Raw genomic sequence first — 18,017 nt, 5'->3', positions numbered from 1 at the left:
CTCCTTTACTCCCCCCACCCAAGACAATAAGCAATTTGATATAGGTTATTAGACACGAATCCAAATAAAAAAAACTACTCAAAAAATAGAGAAAGGGTAAAGTATAGTATGCTTTAATTTGCATACAGACTATATCAGTTTTTTCCTCTGGAGGTAGATGGCATTTTCCATCATAAATTCTTTCAATTGGTTTGCTGTATTGCTGAGAATAGCCAATTCACAGTTGATCACCGCACAATGTTGCTGTTAATATACATAAAGTTCTGGTTCTGCTCACATCACTCAGTATCAGTTCCTATGTAAATCTTTACATACTTTTCTGAAATCTGTCTATAGTTGGGTTTTTTTAATTAGAGATTGTCTATAGTAATATTCCAATACAACCTTATACCACAGTTTTTTCAAACCAATCCCCAACTGATGGGATCCCCCTCAATTTCTAGTTCCTTGCCACCAGAAAAAGAATTGCAATGAATATTTTTGTACTTAGAGTTCTGTTTCCCTTTTTATGGACTTTTGGGTTATAACTAGGAGTAGTATTGCTGGATCAAAGGGTTTGCAATTTTATAGTCTTTTGGGCATAGGTCAAAATTATTCTCCAGAATGACTGGATCAGAAACTCATTGAATTGTAAGCTTCTTTCATAGTTGCTTTTTTTACTTTTTTTTGAATATTTAAAACAAATTTTATTTTTTCCTAAGAATTTCCTGCCAAAGTGAGTCAGTGATATCAAATGAGTTAGTCTTTTCATTAAGAAAATTCTGTTTCTTGAAAGAGCTGTCTGCAGTCCATCTCAAACTATGTATCAGCACCTTATCTGGAAAAAACTTACCAAACCAGAAGTCATGGGTCTTCTCTTTCTAGTTATTGTATTCTTGGAGCGCCTGAGCCATGAAGAGTTTGCCCAAGTTCTGTGCGGTGAACTCTTTGATGTTCTGGCAGTAAGTGTTAATCTGGCCTGCAATAAGGAGTGAATCCATCCTGGCAGGTGGCAGAGGAGGTTTGAAGAGTTTGGACATGTCCTCTTCAGGGAGAGGAGGTTCTCCATGGCTCTGACGCTGCAGATTTTCCTGCTGACGGTGCTGAAGATACTGATGTTTCTGTTGCTGCTGCTTACTGGTATTTCTCATATAGGTATTACATTTAACAATATCTTGGCTCATTTCATCCACTCTGTCCATCAACAATTTCAGGCTCTTTCCCAGATGATTACTGCTGGCTAGACTGAGCAATTCATGTTTATCTGCCACAGCTGATTTCTTTTCTAGTTCCCACATTAGTACATTGATCAGATGTGAATTTTTAATTATAATTGGCACTTCTTCAAACATGTGCTCAAAGGTGATGTTTGCCTTTTTCAATGCTTCAGGAGAAAAATCTTTCTCACAAACTTCCATTAGCTTAGGAGTCGGTCTATATGCCTTCAACGACAGAGACCCTTGAGCAGTTTTTATGGGATCGTAAATGAGAACTACAGATTCTTCAATTGCATGTTGGTAACTGAATTGGGAATCCAGGAGAGCACAGGTGACAAAAGAGCCATAGTATGTAGACTGGTACCAGCCAACATGAAGATGATCAATATTGACTGCGCATCATTTCCATCTGATATTGGACTTCGTCAAAATCAGCATCATCTTCTGTGTGTTGGGGAAAGGAAAAACAATTGGTGATTTCAAGTCTGTCTTCCACCACCAGTGCCAAGAGTACTCCCTGGACAACTTCATTCCCCTGCAATTCTTGGTAATGTTTAATTATTTTCAAAACAACCAGTCCGTCGATCTGCACCTGCTTTATGGCCGAATCTCCTGAGTTGCCTTTGCCTTTGCTTTTGCCTGAGGCCACGCCGGTGGCAGAAGTCGAAGTGGTGGAGCCGGGGACGGTACCTTCTTTACGGGACGCCATCTTGGTGGAGGGACCGGAGGCGCTTTTTTTATTTTTTTAAAAAAATTATGAATAATGGAAATCATCTAGAATCAAGAGCTTTTAACCTAGGGTCCAGTATTTTTTTATTATCGATATTTTATTTTTCCAATTACATGATTTGAAAGTTTTTCAGCATTCATCCACTTGCATATTTATAAGTTACACAACTTTCTTTCACCCAACAGTCTGGTGAACATTGTACATGTACATAACATGTTTACATATTAGTCATTTTATGTATGAGAAATTAGGACTATGGGGGGGGGAAGGGAAACCAAGGAATATGAAAGAAAAACAAGAGAAATTTTTAAAAATTGAATATAGTGTTCCTTCAGTTTCTGTGGGGGTAATGTTGTTTTGTTTTATTTTTCATCTGGCTGTAGATGGGGTTTTCCATAACAGATCTCCCAGGGTTCTCATAGCTCTCTGAACTGCTGAGAGGAGATGCATCCATCAAGATTGATCAACTCACAATGTTGTTGTTAATGTGTATAATGTTCTCTTGGTTCTGCTCCCTGTGCTCAGCATCCGTTCCTATAATTCTTTACATGTCTCTAGAATCTGGCCATAACTTTAATTTCTTTGTTTAAAAACTGCCTGTTAGTATCCTTTGACCATCCATTGGAGAATGACTTGTAACCATATAAATTTGATTCAATTCTCTACATATTTTAGAAATGAATCCTTTATCAGAACCCCTAGCTGTGAAAATTGTTTCCCAGTTTTCTGTTTTCCTTCTAATCTTGGAAGCATTGGTTTTACTAGTGCAAAACCTTTTTAATTTAATATAGTCAAAATCCATTTTGCAATTTATGATGTACTCTATTTAATGTTTGGTCACAAATTTCTCTCATTTCCATAGAACTGACAGTCTTTCTTGTTCTGCTAATTGGTTTATGATATGGCCCTTTATGTCTAAATCCTGTATCCATTTTGACCTAATTTTGGTATAGGGTATGAGATGTGGGTCTATGCCTAGTTTTTGCCATGCTGTTTCCCCAACCATTTTTGTCGAATAGTGAATTCTTATCCCAGAAGCTAATGTCTTTGAGTTTGTCAAACAATAGATTATTATAGTCATTTTTTACTGTTTCTTTCACTGGTCTATTGCTCTATTTTGTTACCAATACCAAGCAGTTTTTTATAAAATCATTTTGCTTTTTGCAAGGCAGTGGGATTAAGGACTTGCCCAAAGTCACACAACTAAATAATTATTAAGTGTCTGAGGCCAGACTGGTTCTCCTGATTCCAGGGCTTTTGCTCTATCCACTGTACCACCTATCTGCCCCTACCAGGTAGTTGGGGTTTTTTTAGGTTTTTTTTTCCAAGGCAGTGGGGTTAAGTGGCTTGCCCAAGGCCACAAAGCTAGGTAATTATTAAGTGTCTGAGGCCACATTTGAACTCGGGTACTCCAGGACCAGTGCTCTATCCACTGCACCACCTAGCCGCCCCCCTACCAGGTAGTTTTGATGACTGCTGCTTTATATTATAGTTTTAGATATGTTAGCAAGGCTACCTTCCTTTACATTTTTTTTAAGTTTCCTTCATATTTTTGGCCTTTTGTTGCTCCAGATGAATTTTGTTACTATTTTTTCTTGCTTGGTAAAATAGTCATGTGGTAGCTTGATTGGTATGGCCCTGAAAAAGTCATTTAATTTGGTAGAATTGTCATTTTTATTATATTAACTTGACCAAACCATGAGGAATTGACATTTTTCCAGTTGTTAGGTCTAATTTTATTTGTGTGGAAAGTGTATTGTAATTGTGTTGGTAAAGTTTTTCTAGGTTTGTCTTGGGAGGTAGATTCCCAAATATTTTATGTTGTCTGCAGTTACTTTAAATGGAATTTTTCTTTCTATTTCTTACCCTTCATATATAGAAATGCTGATTATTTATGTGGGTTTATTTCTCTAGGTATACCATCATATCATCTGCAAAGAGTAAAAGATTTAGCTTCATTGTCAGTTCTCTTTTTCTTATTGTTAAAGCTAACATTTCTAATTGAATAGTATCTAATATTGAATAGCAATGGTAATAATGGGCATTCTTGTTTCAACCCTGATCTTACTGGAAATACTCCTAGTTTATCCCCATTACATTTATTATTTGATAGTTTTAGATAGCTATTTCTTATTATTCTAAGGAAAACATTTATTTCTATATTCTCTAGTGTTTTTAATGGGAATGGATGTTGTGTTTTGTCAAAGGCTTTTTCAGCATCTATTAAGATGATCATATGATGGCATTGGTTTTGTTATTAATATGTTCAGTTGAGTGTTTCCCTAATATTGAACCATTTCTGCCTACCTGGTGTAAATCTTACCTGGTCATGGTGTATTATCCTGGTAATAACTTGTTATAATCTCTTCGCTAAAATTTTAAGATTTTTATATCAGTGTTCAATAGGGAGATTGATCTCTTTTGGTTTAGGTATCAGCACCATATTGGTGTCAGAACTCCTCCTAAATAGTTTATGTAAAATTGGAATTAATTTTTCCTTAAATGTTTAATAGAATTCACTTGTAAGTCCATCTAGACCTGGAGGCTTTTTCTTAGGGAGTTTATTGATGGTTTCTTCATTTTTTTTCTGAAATAGGGTTTCTTAAGTATTTTATTTCTTTTTTTTCTTTTTTCTTTTGGTTTTTGCAAGGCAATGGGGTTAAGTGACTTGCCCAAGGCCACACAGCTAGGTAATTATTAAGTGTCTGAGGCTGGATTTGAACTCAGGTACTCCTGACTTCAGGGCTTGTGCTCTATCGACTGCACCACCTAGCCACCCCTTTCCTCTATTAATCAGGGTAGTTTGTATTTTTGTAAATATTCATCCATTTCATTCAGGTTGCCACATTTATTGCAATACAATTGGGTAAAATAGCTCTGAATTATCTCTTTAATTTCCTCCTCTTTGGTTTTGAGTTCACCCTTCTCATTTTTGATACTGGTAATTTGGCATTCTTTTGTTTTTTTAAATCAGATTAACTAAAGGTTTGTCTAATTTATTGTGTTTTTTTCCCCATGAAACCAACTCTTAGTTTTATTTATTAGATCAGTGGTTTTCTTGCTTACTTTTATTAATCTCTCCTTTGATTTTCAGAATTTCTAATTTGGTATTTAATTGGGGATCTTTAAATTTTTTCATTTTCTAGTTTTTTTAGTTGCATCCTCAATTTGTTGATTTCCTCTTTCTCTATTTTATTCATATAAGCATTTAGAGATATAAAATTTTCCCTAAAAATTGCATTGACTGCATCCTATAAATATTGATGTGATTTTCTTAGAAGAAATGGTTATTTCTATGATTTGTTGTTTGATCCACTCAGTCTCTAAAATTAAGTTATTTAGTTTCCAAATTAATTTTTGTTTTTTTCATGGCCCTTTATTACATGTAATTTTTATTGCATCATGAAATGAAATGCATGTATTTATTATTTCTGCCTTTCTGCATCCAGTTATAAGGTTTTTATGCCCTAATACATAGTCAGTTTTGGAACAGGTGCAGAGAAAAGGTATATATTTTTTCTATGTCCAGTTTTCTCCAGAGAGTTATCATACCTAAGTTTTCTAACATTTTATTCACCTTCTTAATTTTTTTCTTGTTTTATTTTGTGGTTAGATGAGGTTCAGGTTCCCATTATTAAAATTTTGCTGTCTATGTCTACTTGTAATTTATTCAGTCTCTCCTCTAAGAATTTAGATGCAATATCACTTGATGCATATACATTTAATAATGATACAACTTCATTTCCTATGGTGCCTGTTAAGATTTAGTTTCCTTCCTTATCCCTTTTAATGAGATTTGTTTTTGCTTTTACTTTGTCTGAGATCAGTATTGCTACCCCTGATTTTTTTTTTTACTTCCACTGAAATATATATTTTACTCCAGTCTTTTACCTTTACCCTGTGTGAATCTTTCTGCTTTAAATGTATTTCTTGTAAACATTGTATTGTAGTATTCTGGTTTTTAATCCATTCTGCTGTCTATTTCTGATTTATGGGAGAGTTCATCCCATTCACATTTACAGCTAAGATTACTAGTTCTGGAGGCAGCTAGGTAGTGCAGTTGATAGAGCACTGGTCCTGGAATTGGGAGGATCTAAGTTCAAATCCATCCTCAAACACTTAATAATTACCTAGCTTTGTGGTCTTGGGCAAATTTCTTAACACCCCACTGCCTTGCAAATGCCCCCCCAAAAAAGATTACTAATTCTGTATTTCCTTCCATGCTGTCTTTCCCCATTTTCTCTTTCTTTTTATCTCATTCCTCCTTTCCTTCTCCTTTAATTTTTTTTAATTTTAACTTTAACTTTGCTTTCACTTTTACCTTTGCCTTCCCTTTTATCAGTCCCTTCTTCCCCCTTCTTTCCCTTCCACCCCCTTTCCCCATTTTCCTGTAGGGTAGGATAGATTTTTTAAAATTTTTTTTATTTAAGGCAGTGGGGTTAAGTGACTTACCCAGGGTCACACAGCTAGGCAGTTATTAAGTATTTGAGGCTGAATTTGCACTCAGGTACTCCTGACTCCACTGTGCCACCTAGCTGCCCTGGTAGGATAGATTGTTATTTGTAGGATGTATGTTATTTCCTCTCTGGGCCAAATTTATCCAGTAGATTTACTCACACCCTCCCTTCTTTCCCTCTACTATAGTAGGTGCCTCTGTGTGCCTCTTCACCTGGTGTTATTTATCCACTAATGCCTAGATTTCTAGTTTAATCCTTTTTATATTTTTGTTTTAGTCCTGTCATACTTAGAACCCCTATATCAGAATATAATCATTTTATCTGTACTGATAGAAGAACCATTCTCAAAGGTTGATTGGGGGTTGTCTAGGTGGCATAGTGGATAGAGCACCGGCCTTGAAGTCAGGAGTACCTGGGTTCAAATTTGACCTCAGACACTTAATAATTGCCTAGCCGTGTGTGGCTTTGGGCAAGCCACTTAGTCCCATTGTCTTGAAAAATCAAAAAAAAAAGTTTGATTGATTGATTTCTGGGGGAAATACACTTCTCAAGAGTCATGAATCACATCAGATTATACCTTATCTTTTTTCAAGTACCCTCCATAGACACAAAATCCTCTTGAACCCTAAGCATCATGCAAAGCCAAATCATTTCTTGAACCATTTATACTCTCCTCCCCAGCGCACTCCCTCCAAAGTGTGATGCAAACATTTCATGATGGTTTCATGTCCAGTCCCTTTAAATACACTTTCTCTCTGTCTCTATTGTACTCCAACCATAGCCCTACAACTCTCCCCAACCAAAATATTATGTAAACTCTCTCCCTCTGCTCCTTTAATTTTTTTTATTTAAGGCAATGGGGTTAAGTGACTTGCCCAAGATCACATCGCCAGGTAATTATTAAGTATATGAGGCTGGATTTGAACTCAGGTACTCCTGACTTCAAGGCGGTGCTCAACCATGCTGCCCACCCTCTGTCCCTTTAGCATCCCAACCATGATATGGTTAACTAAAGTATGGATTAAGACAAGATTACTTCCTAATCTCTTTATGTCCAAACCTTTTAAATAAGCTTCTACCCACTCTCTTTTTGTACAATTCTTCTTAACTAATGCATCTAGTAAAGTCACTTCTGATTTAAATATGTTTAGAGCCTCTAAGATGAATTTTCAATGAAATAGAGGACTTCCAAAATTTTCTGATAAAAAGACCAGAACTGAGGTAGCTAGGTGGTATAGTGGATAGAGTACCAATCTTGGAGTCAGGAGGACCTGAATTCAAATCAGCTTCAGACACTTAGTGCTTACTTAGCTGTGTGACCTTGGGTAAGTCACTTAACCCCCATTGTCTTGCAAAAAAACAAAAGAAAAGAAAAACAAATTAAAAAAAAGAAAGTCCATCTTTTCCCCTGACTGAAATAACATATTCTAGGCCTTCTGTTCCTTTAATATTGAAGTTGATAAGGCCAGTGTAATTCTGATTTTGCTTCCTTTGCTTCTTTTTTGGCTGCTTGCAGTATTTTTCCCTTTATTTGAGAATTCTGGAATTTGGCTATGTTAATCCTTGGAGTTTTATCCTGGGTCTCTTTCTGAAGGTGTTCTGTATATTCTTTCAAGGACTATTTTGTCTTCTTGACATTAGGCATTAGGACAGTTTACTGTAATAATTACCTGAAAGATATTTTCCAGCCTCTTTCTTCAATCTAAGCTTTCTGGTAAACCAGTAATTCATGAATTATCTCTCTTGTTCTATTTTCCAGGTCCTTTGTTTTTCCTAAAAGGTACTTTACATTTTCTTTAATTTTTATATCCATTTGATTTTGTTTGATGGAATCTTGGAGTCTCATAGATACATTAGTTTCTATTTGTCCAATTCTAATTTTTAGGAGTTTATTTTCTTTTTCTTTTTTTTTAGGTTTGTTTTTTTTTGCAAGGCAAATGGGGTTAAGTGGCTTGCCCAAGGCCACACAGCTAGGCAATTATTAAGTGTCTGAGACCTGATTTGAACCCAGGTACTCCTGACTCCAGGGCTGGTGCTTTATCCACTACGCCACCTAGCCGCCCCTTAAAACATCTAATTGTATAGTCATGATTGATAACAGTAATATTGAATTGATCCCTGAAATATTTTTGTTTTCATTCCAGACATTTCCCTTCCACCTAAAATTAAGTCAAGGAAAAAAGATTAAATATGAAAATGAGATATTCCTATTCCTGTTTACATATTATTTACCCTCTACTTGTTGCAAGATAAATGCATATAATGAAGACTGAAATTCTGATAACACCCTCTCCTCTTTGACCTCTCCTGATCTTTCTTTGTAGTACCTGATTTGGGATATTACATTAGATATAATAGGTACTTAACTGAATCAAATACATAAATGAAGAATAAAAATATTTTTTAAATATTAAGGAACCACAGCTTTCATTAACCTGATTTTTTAATGGTACTTCTCTTCTACTTCCCCTGAGCTATCCCCCTTTTTTTTTTTTGCAAGGCAAATGGGGTTAAGGGGCTTGGCCAAGGCCACACAGCTAGGTAATTATTAAGTGTCTGAGACTGGATTTGAACCCAGGTACTCCTGACTCCAGGGCCGGTGCTTTATCCACTACATCACCTAGCTGCCCCAGAGAGCTATCCCTTATTAACAATGAATAAAAAAGAGGGGGGCTAATGTGATTCAGACAAACTAATGAACAAATAACTAAAAGTCTCACATTATGTGTTGTATACCACCTACCTTCATTGTAAAGAAAATGGGAAAGGTTCTTTATCATATCTTTTCTTTAATCATTAGAATGTCATAACATTTAAAATTATTTTTTATTTTTGTTCTTTCAATTTAGATAACTATAATCATGTTTTGGGTTTTTTTCCCCCCTGGTTCAGATTCACTCTGCATCAGATAATGGAATTCTTCTTAGACATCTCTTGTCCTCATTAAACAGTTTCCTATAGCACATTAATATTCCATAAGCTTACTATATACCGTAATTTTTAGTGTTGCCCTAATTGATGAATACCTGCTGATTTTATAAAAAATGCAGCTATAAATATTTTGTTATTTATAGGACCTTTCTTATCATTGATCTTCTTCAGTATATGCTAAGCAATGGGATCTCTGGATCAAACATGATATTAGCCACTTTCTACATGTATTTCAAATTGCTTTTCAGAATGGTTGGATTAATTCATATTCCCAGGACGCCTTTACATTCTCAAAAATTATCAAGGATCCCCCAAAAGTTTTAGCTTTTGTGGGTTATATGCATCAGTATTTACCATATTAGAAATTAAAATGTTTTAGGATTATAAAAATAGTTTTTACCTGAGATACTCTTTGTCTTTCAGACAGAGCCACTGCTTTAGTATCCATTTTTCTGGAAGTTAGTAAGTATATAGATTAAGTGCCTACTATATGATAGGCATTATAGATACAAAAAGAGGCAAAAGTAAGTCACAGTCCTCAGAAAGTTCACAATGGGGAGACAGTAAGCAAACATACATCGATAAACAAATTATTTACAAGATATATAGAAAATCATTAACTAAGAGAATGCACTAGATTTAAAAGGGATTGGAAAAAAAAAGGTTTCCTAGTCTATTACTTCTCTTCTCATCTTAGTTACTTTGATTGTATTTATGCAGTGGGTTTCATTTTCATATAATCAAGTTATCTATTTTTTTTATTTTGTCCTTTTTCTTTAGTTAAGAATTCAACACCTCAAACACATACCCACACTAGTTTCCACATGCATATACATAGTCTCCATTCCTTTGGTAGTTTCAGTATAGGTACTTAATATATTATAGTGGTTGAGCTGTGAGTTCTGGGGTCACATGTGTGAGGACAGGGGTTGGGGAGGGTAAGGGAGAGATGATTATTTCCCCAACTTTTCAAAAGATATAGATACCAAGGTTAGTCCAAATTGCCTCTGGTCCAGAAGGACAGATCAGGTTCTCCTCAGGCTAGGCAGGTCTTTTATTATAGCTTGAGCAGTGAAAATGGCTTTCTTTGGTAGTTTTTAAAAAACCCTCAAAATTCTAGTGCAAGAGAAAAGCGTTTTGCATGCTGTCTCATATGTGCAAAGCACTGTTAAACCCTGGGAATATTTCAACAGGCTAGAGAGACAGTCTTTGCTCTCTAGGAGTTTACATTCTTATGGGTTTGAGGAGTGGTGGTCAAGGAAATATTTTGGTCTAGGAAGCTATTAGGAGGATGATTGACTCTTTTCCGAGGAAATGATAATGCTGACTTGATTACAGTTCTCTGAACTAGAATTAGAAAGGGAGGAGGAGTACATCCATGAGATAGATGGTCAAGGAGAAAATTAGGATACATTATCTCTGGGAGTTCTGAACTGCGTGGCTTAGTGATGAAGCAAAGTGTACATTATACTTCCTTAAAATCAGGGAGAAAATATGGTAATAAAACCTCAGAAACATTTAACAGTTAATTCTTTAGCTATTTACTAAGCATATATTTTCATAAGTAATGATTAATATCAGTAGCTTGAAAAAGATATAAGTCATTGTCAGCTGACCCCCCCAAAGCCTCCAAATCTGTAATTGACATAGGACACATAAAAGTCAAATTTATGCTTTTCAAAAAGCTGATTTAATAGAAATATATAAAGCAAATATTGACCTATATTACATGTCAAGGGTTTTTAAGATAATAAAATTTAAAATTAACACCTGTTTTAATCAACATTGTCTAGAAGGAACTGAAATTTCAACCTGGAAATTATCTTTACCATATATAACGTTACTTTGTTATGCTTGATTTGCATTTTAACTGTAAAAGAAATGGAAGTTTAAAAAGTAATTAACACTTTTGTAGTAAGTGGTGAGGGCAATGACAAAGCAAATGTATGCTCTTAAAGTTGTGCTCATCAAATTGCAGATGTTTAAAATATGAACATGAGATTAAAAAGACTGAAAATAAATCTGATTACATAATAAGCAAGGCATGTAACTTAAGAATTATATAGAATGAGTAATGGTGTGGCTCAGTGGAGAGAGTGCTAGACCTAAAATCAGAAAGACTCATCTTCCTGAGTTCAAATCTGGCCTTGGATGCTTACTAGTTGTGTGACCCTGAACCAATTAATGAACCTTAATTGTCTCAGTTCCTCATCTGTAAAATAAACTGAAGAAAAAATTGGCAAACCACTCCAATATTTTTGCCAAAAAAAACCCAAATGGGTTTAGAAAGAGTTGGACACATCTGAAATGAATGAACAAAAATAAAAATTGTTTTTATTATTATTTTCAAGTTGTTTTTTTTTCTTTTTAAAAAACCCTATTAGGAGGCCATTGTATAGTTAATATTTCAAGGAGGCAGCAATTAGGTCCAGAATCAATTTGATGGTTTTGTGAGTACTGAGAAGGGGTTTGAATGTAAGAGATACTAGGGAGATAGAAATGGTATGATTTAGCAAATGATTGGATATGGGATAGGAAGAATTGAGTATAAAATACCAAGGTTAGGAATCCTGTATTCTAGAAGGATGATAGTTCCCTTCAACAGAAATAGGAACGTTTGGAAGAGAAGTGAGTTGGGCTGGGTAGGGGACAGGGCAGTGAGGTAGTAGAGAGAATTAGTTCTGAGTCTGAGGTGTCTATGGGACATCCATTTTGAAATGATAATAAAAAGAGATAGTAAATGGATATATAGGCCTGTGAATCATTTATATATAAATATAGATAGACAGACAGACAGACAGATAGATAGATATTAAATCCCAGGGAGCTAATGAGGTGACCAAGTGGGAAATATCAAATATATACCAAAAATGCTCTAATTTTAGCAGAAAAAGTTTCTTTCCGTGTTAGAGTGTAACTGCTGATAGGAAATTTTAACAAACTTTGAATAATACTTTTGTATTTAGGTGATGAAAAAATTTCCCTCACCCAGTGGATTTTACATCTATTAAAATATATTATTATTATTAAAGAAGATATCTCAAGTATTTTTTCTCATTCCTTCATTTTGTTTTTTTTTTTAATGGGCCAAAGTGGCACATTTACTTTGGGAACATTTTGCTTAATAAATTGAATCTGTTGGCCAAGATAGATATGTGTATGTACTAGTACCACAGAACCTTTAGCTCGTTCTTGTCTGACATTGATTAGACTTTCTTCTTTCTTCCACTTGAGAGCTGGTTCATTATTTCCATTGTTTTCATATCTCCTTGAGAATATTAATTTCCCATATTTTAAGAGTATACAGAAATTTACAATTCATCACCTTTGAGTAACTCTACTTTTGGGGGAAAAGAAATTGGATTGATATAATCTTTATCAAAGAAGAAGTTAACCCTTCTGCTTAGAGTAACTGAGAAAATTTCCTAATCTCTTTCTGTTCTATTCCCTTTTTTGGAGAGAAAAATTGCTACTCATAGGGATATGAAATGTAAATTAGTTAAAAATATTGACACTGGAATTAATAAATATAATTCATATGCTGTGTGCTTTAAGTTTTTCAAAATTCTTTTTTTTAGATAGTCCTGTGAGTTCAAGAAGGAATGAGAAAAAGCTATTAGATTCGACAATTAAGTAAATGTTGATGATGCAATTTTGTTTGAATGATGAGTTCAGAATCCAAAGTTTAGAAAGTTTAAAAGCAAGTGAGAGGGGGGCGGCTAGGTGGCTCAGTGGATAAAGCACCGGCCTTGGAATCAGGAGTACCTGGGTTCAAATCCGGTCTCAGACACTTAATAATTACCTAGCTGTGTGGCCTTGGGCAAGCCATTTAACCCCATTTGCCTTACAAAAACCTTAAAAAAAAAAGCAAGTGAGAGGAAAAGACATGGAGGCATTGGCCTTCTCAAGAAGTTTAGTCAGAAAAGGGAAAACAGATCAAGTGTGAGCATTTTTTGGAAAATGGAAAGGGCATGACATTTATAGACAATAAGGAAACAGTCAATAGAAGAGATTGAGGATAAGTGTAAGAGCAAAGTCAACAGAGGAGGCAGGTAGGAAAAGATAGGGTGAAATGGAATCACCTGTACATATAGAAGGTTTTCCTTAATAAGAAGGGTCACCTCCTCTTCAGATAGAAGTGAAGGAGATATGGTAAAAAGCATCTTCGTGATGTGAGAGGAGGAGAAGGGAAAGTTCTTGATGAATGACCTCAATTTTTTCAGTGAATTATGAGACCAAATTTTCAGTTTGAGAGGGTAAAGGGCAGGGGAGCCATGGTAACTTGGAGGAAGGATAGGAAGATTTGGAAAAGCTAATAATGGTATATGGAAAAGTGAGTTAATTAGGAGGGTATCAAAGGATTGCCTTGGTCCAGTGAGGGCCCAGTTGAAATATAATGTCCATCTCAATTAGAATTAGAATTACAAATGTAAATTTATAATGGATCCATTTAGCGCGATTTCTTTATTTTCTCTAGTTTCATTCAGCATATGATTATGAATGAATGAAGAGGGCAGCTAGGTGGTACAGTGGATAAAGTACTGACCCTGGAGACAGGAGGATGTGAGTTCAAATTTGGTCTCAGACATTTAATAATTACCTAGCTGTGTGACCCTGGGCAAGTCACTTAACTCTACTTGCCCCCCCCCCCAATGAATGAGGGCTGCTGCTTGCTGGGGCAAAATTGACAATAGGATGAAGGAAAAAGGAATTCAGAAAAACATTTCAGAATTGAACTTATTCATCTGGAGAACAAGACAAGGAAGAAAAAATATAGCCAATGTAGGAGTAATGGCCAGGGAAAGAACTGAGAGATTGAGGGAGTAGAGATCATGTTGAGGAAGAAAAGCAGTGTTTGGAGTTACAAGGCAGAAAGAGGTTAAAAATAAAGTAAAAGTCAACAAAGGTAGACTGAAACACATTTTTCTCTTGGAAATATCATAGTTTTACAGGGCACAAACCTATTGATGCCTGTCTTGATTAACCAAAAGATTCAGAGCAGAAAGACAGGTCTTATTTTATAGGTTTTGGGTAGTACAGGACAAAAAAACAATCAGGTGAGAAAATAATACAATTACTTATAAGATTGGTGGCATAATGGGATTGAGTTCAACATGATTGATTGTATAGCTGAAGTATGGGGGAATATACTATTGATTAGAAGTTAGGAATAAAACGCTAGCAACAATCTCTTCCTTCATTTGACTAAGAAATTTTCATTGTTTGAGTTCACCTGCATGGTCAGAGATAGTGGACCAAATATTCTTGAAGGATAGCTTGGTATTTTACATATATTGAACCAGATTCCCTGTTGTCCACCCTCATTCTTCAAAGATAGCAGATATCCTTGAGGCAAGAATAAAACAATAATTAGTAGTGGATTTCTAGACTTAACTCATTATAGATCAGCTAACAAAGAACCATGACTTTTAGGCAGTTACAGGACAAAAACAATTAATTGTAAATAGGAGCATACAAAACATAGAAAATCAATTTAATCTTCTCATGTAAAATAACAGCATATTGGGATCAGAAAAAGGAATTTCAGAGTTCATTAAATTGGAAGTAGTGTATCATTGGTAATGGCAACAACAATGTGTTTGACCATCTCTCTGTGTGGCTAAGATGGAGTGGAGGAGTGCCTCATGAGAAATGACTAAGTTGAAGAAGTAGGAGATTATGGTGTCGAGGAAATAACATTATGGATATTGAAGTCCCTATTATGGGGGTATATTTGGGGGAGTAGAGAAAGACTGTGAAGAAGTTGCTTTTATTGAGGAAAGAAGGAAAATATCCTGAAGATAGTAGACAGTAGCCACTAGGATCTTGATTGAATAATAAATTTAGATTGTGTGAATCTGAAAGGAAAAAGGTTACTGCATGATGTTTATTTGTAGGAGATTCTAAGAGTAAAGGATATTTGTAAACCCAAATGAATTTGAGACTGGTAGAATTTCATAGTATAGTAATCCTTAGAACAAGAATTCTTTTTTTTTTCAGCGTAAGATAATTTTAGTGTTAGTATTAGATTGTATTAACTATGGTACATGGGGTTTGGTTTCTCAGAGGCCATCTTACTCCATATTTGCTCCTTCCCCAATAGAAATAAATATCATGTTCTACTTCATTTTCCCCTTTCACTTCTGGCTTCCTACTTCACCACCCTCTGCACTTCTTCACATCCTGAAGCTGAGCAGTTCATTTCCCATGATTGTATGAAGCCAAGTAGCTAATGTGGGAAAATGCCCAGATCAGCTGTGATGTACTGAATTTAGAACAAGAATTCTTAACAACTTTTAAAAATTTTACTTAAACATGAATATCAACATTCCTTCATAGAAAAGAGTTATTTTTTCCCTACTTTATGGGAATGTAATAGGAATACTATCTAATCTAACACATTAATTGTGCAACCATTATTTGCAAAAGGCACTGATATAAGAAAGTGAGGAAAGGAGATATCTCTGAAGCTTGTTGTTGTTAGTTGTTCAGTCGTTTCAGTCATGTCCAGATCTTTGTAACATTTGGGGTTTTCTTAATATACTAGAGTGGTTTTCCATTTCTTTCTCCAGCTTGTTTTACATATGAGGAACTGTATCAAATAGGTTTAAGGATCTAACGCCAGATTTGAATTCAGGAAGAATTCCTTTTTCCAGGCCTAGCAGTCTATCTACTGGGCCACTTATTCTGGCACTTATTATTTAAAACATCAAAAAAAAGAATTTGCATATATATATATATATATATATATATCACACACAAAAAAGGCTTCTGTAATGAAACTGACTCTCCATTTCATATTGCCTGTATTTTAATAGTATTTTATTCCAATTAACATGTAAAGATAATTTTTAACATTTTTAAAAAAAAAAGTTTTAATTCCATATTTTCTCCCTATCTGACTCATTGGTGATACCTTCCCTAAAGTAGTAAGCAATTTGATAATTAGAATATGTTTTGCAATCTTATAAAATATTTCCATATTAGTCACGTGAAAGAAGCAGACCAAAAGAAAAGAGCCACAAAAGAAAGTGAAATTAATGTTTCAATCTGCATTCATATTCCAGCCATTCTTTCTTTGGATTTTTGTCATGACCTTTGGAATTCTCTTGGATCATTGTATTGCAGAGAATTGTTAAGTCATTCATAGTTGATCATCACACAGTATTGCTGATACTATATGCAATGTTCTTCTGGTTCCACTCACTTTCCTTTGCATCAGTTCATGTAAGGCTTTCCAATTTTTTTAACTGAAATCTGTCTGCTTCCTCATTTCTTATAGCACAATAGAATTCCATAACATTCATAAGTCTTTTTCTCTTTTTTTTTTCTCATCTCTTTGGAATAAAGACCTAGCTAATTCAACAGTATGTAGTTTCATTGCTTTTTGGGCATAATTCTAAACTGCTCTCCAGAATGATTGAATTGATTCACAACTCTTCCCACAGTACACTAGTCTCTCAATTTTACCACTCTCTCCCCAATATTTATTTCCTTTTCTGTCATTTTAACTAATTTGATAGGTGTGAGGTTGCGATCCCAAAGTTATTTTAAATTGGATTTCTCTAATCAACAGTTAGAATATTTATATTGCTAGAAATAACTTTGATTTCTTTTTTTTTTAAGTTTTTTTGCAAGGCATTGGGGTTAAGTGGCTTGCCCAAGGCCATACAGCTAGGTGATTATTAAGTGTCTGAGGCTGGATTTGAACTCAAGTCCCCCCCAGACTCCAGGACCAGTGCTCTATCCACTGCACCACCTAGCTGTCCCATTTTGATTTCTTCATCTGAAAACTGTTTATCTTTACCATTTATCAATTTGAGAATGACTTATATTCTTACAAATTTGACTCAATTCTGTATATATATACATATATATATATATATATATATATATATATACATCTGAGAAATCAGAGACACTTGCTGTAAAGATTGTTTCTCAGTTTTCTGTTTTCCTTCTAATCTTGGTTGCATTGGTTTATAAATTTAATAAAATCAAATCCAAACCTTTTGTATTTCATAATGTGCGCTCTCTCCCTCTCTCTCTCTCTCTGTCTCTCATTTGGACTTAAATTCTTCCTTTCCTCATAGATCTGACAAGTAAACAATTTCTTGTTCTCTTAATTTGCTGATGGTTTCTAAATCGTATTACCCATTTTGATTTTATCTTGGTAAAGTTTAAGATTGGTCTGTATCTAGTTTCTCCATATTGTTTTCCAGTTTTCTCAGCAGTTTTTTGTCAAATAGTGAGTTTTTATCTCAGAAGCTGGAGTCTTTAGTTTATCAAACACTAGGTTACTACTGTGGTCATTTACTATATTGTGTCTTTGAATCTAATCTATTTCACTGACCCATCACTTTTTTGTAGCCAGTATCAGATAATTTTGTTTATTGCTACTTTATAGTTTGAGATCTGGTATGATGAGGCCACCTTCTTTTGCATTTTTCCCATTAATTCCCTTGATATTTTTGATCTTTTGTTTTTCCAGATGAATTATTTTTTTTTTAGTTTTTTGCAAGGCAATGGGGTTAAGTGACTTGCCCAAGGTCACATAGCTAGGTAATTTAAGTGTCTGAGGCTGGATTTGAACTTAGGTACTCCTGACTCCAGGACCAGTGCTCTATTCACTGCGCAACCTAGCTACCCCTGAATTTTGTTCTTATTTTTTCTAGACCCATAAAATAATTTTTGGTAGTTTGA

The 18,017-nt window shown here is 34.8% G+C and overlaps 1 protein-coding gene and 1 pseudogene across 8 annotated transcripts in view; one reads left to right on the top strand and one right to left on the bottom strand.

Moving 5' to 3' along the window:
* Positions 1 to 18,017, top strand: part of CHD9 (chromodomain helicase DNA binding protein 9) — a 243,152-nt gene that overhangs the window by 85,379 nt on the left and 139,756 nt on the right. The window lies entirely within an intron of this gene.
* LOC141505470 (eukaryotic translation initiation factor 3 subunit H pseudogene) lies at positions 789 to 1,922 on the bottom strand (annotated as a pseudogene).

The sequence above is a fragment of the Macrotis lagotis genome, chromosome 1, assembly GCF_037893015.1.
Source record: "Macrotis lagotis isolate mMagLag1 chromosome 1, bilby.v1.9.chrom.fasta, whole genome shotgun sequence".
NCBI classification, from domain to species: Eukaryota; Metazoa; Chordata; class Mammalia; order Peramelemorphia; family Peramelidae; genus Macrotis; species Macrotis lagotis.
The sequence above is the reverse complement of the archived record's forward strand: the minus strand, read 5'-3'. Positions and strand labels throughout refer to the sequence as shown.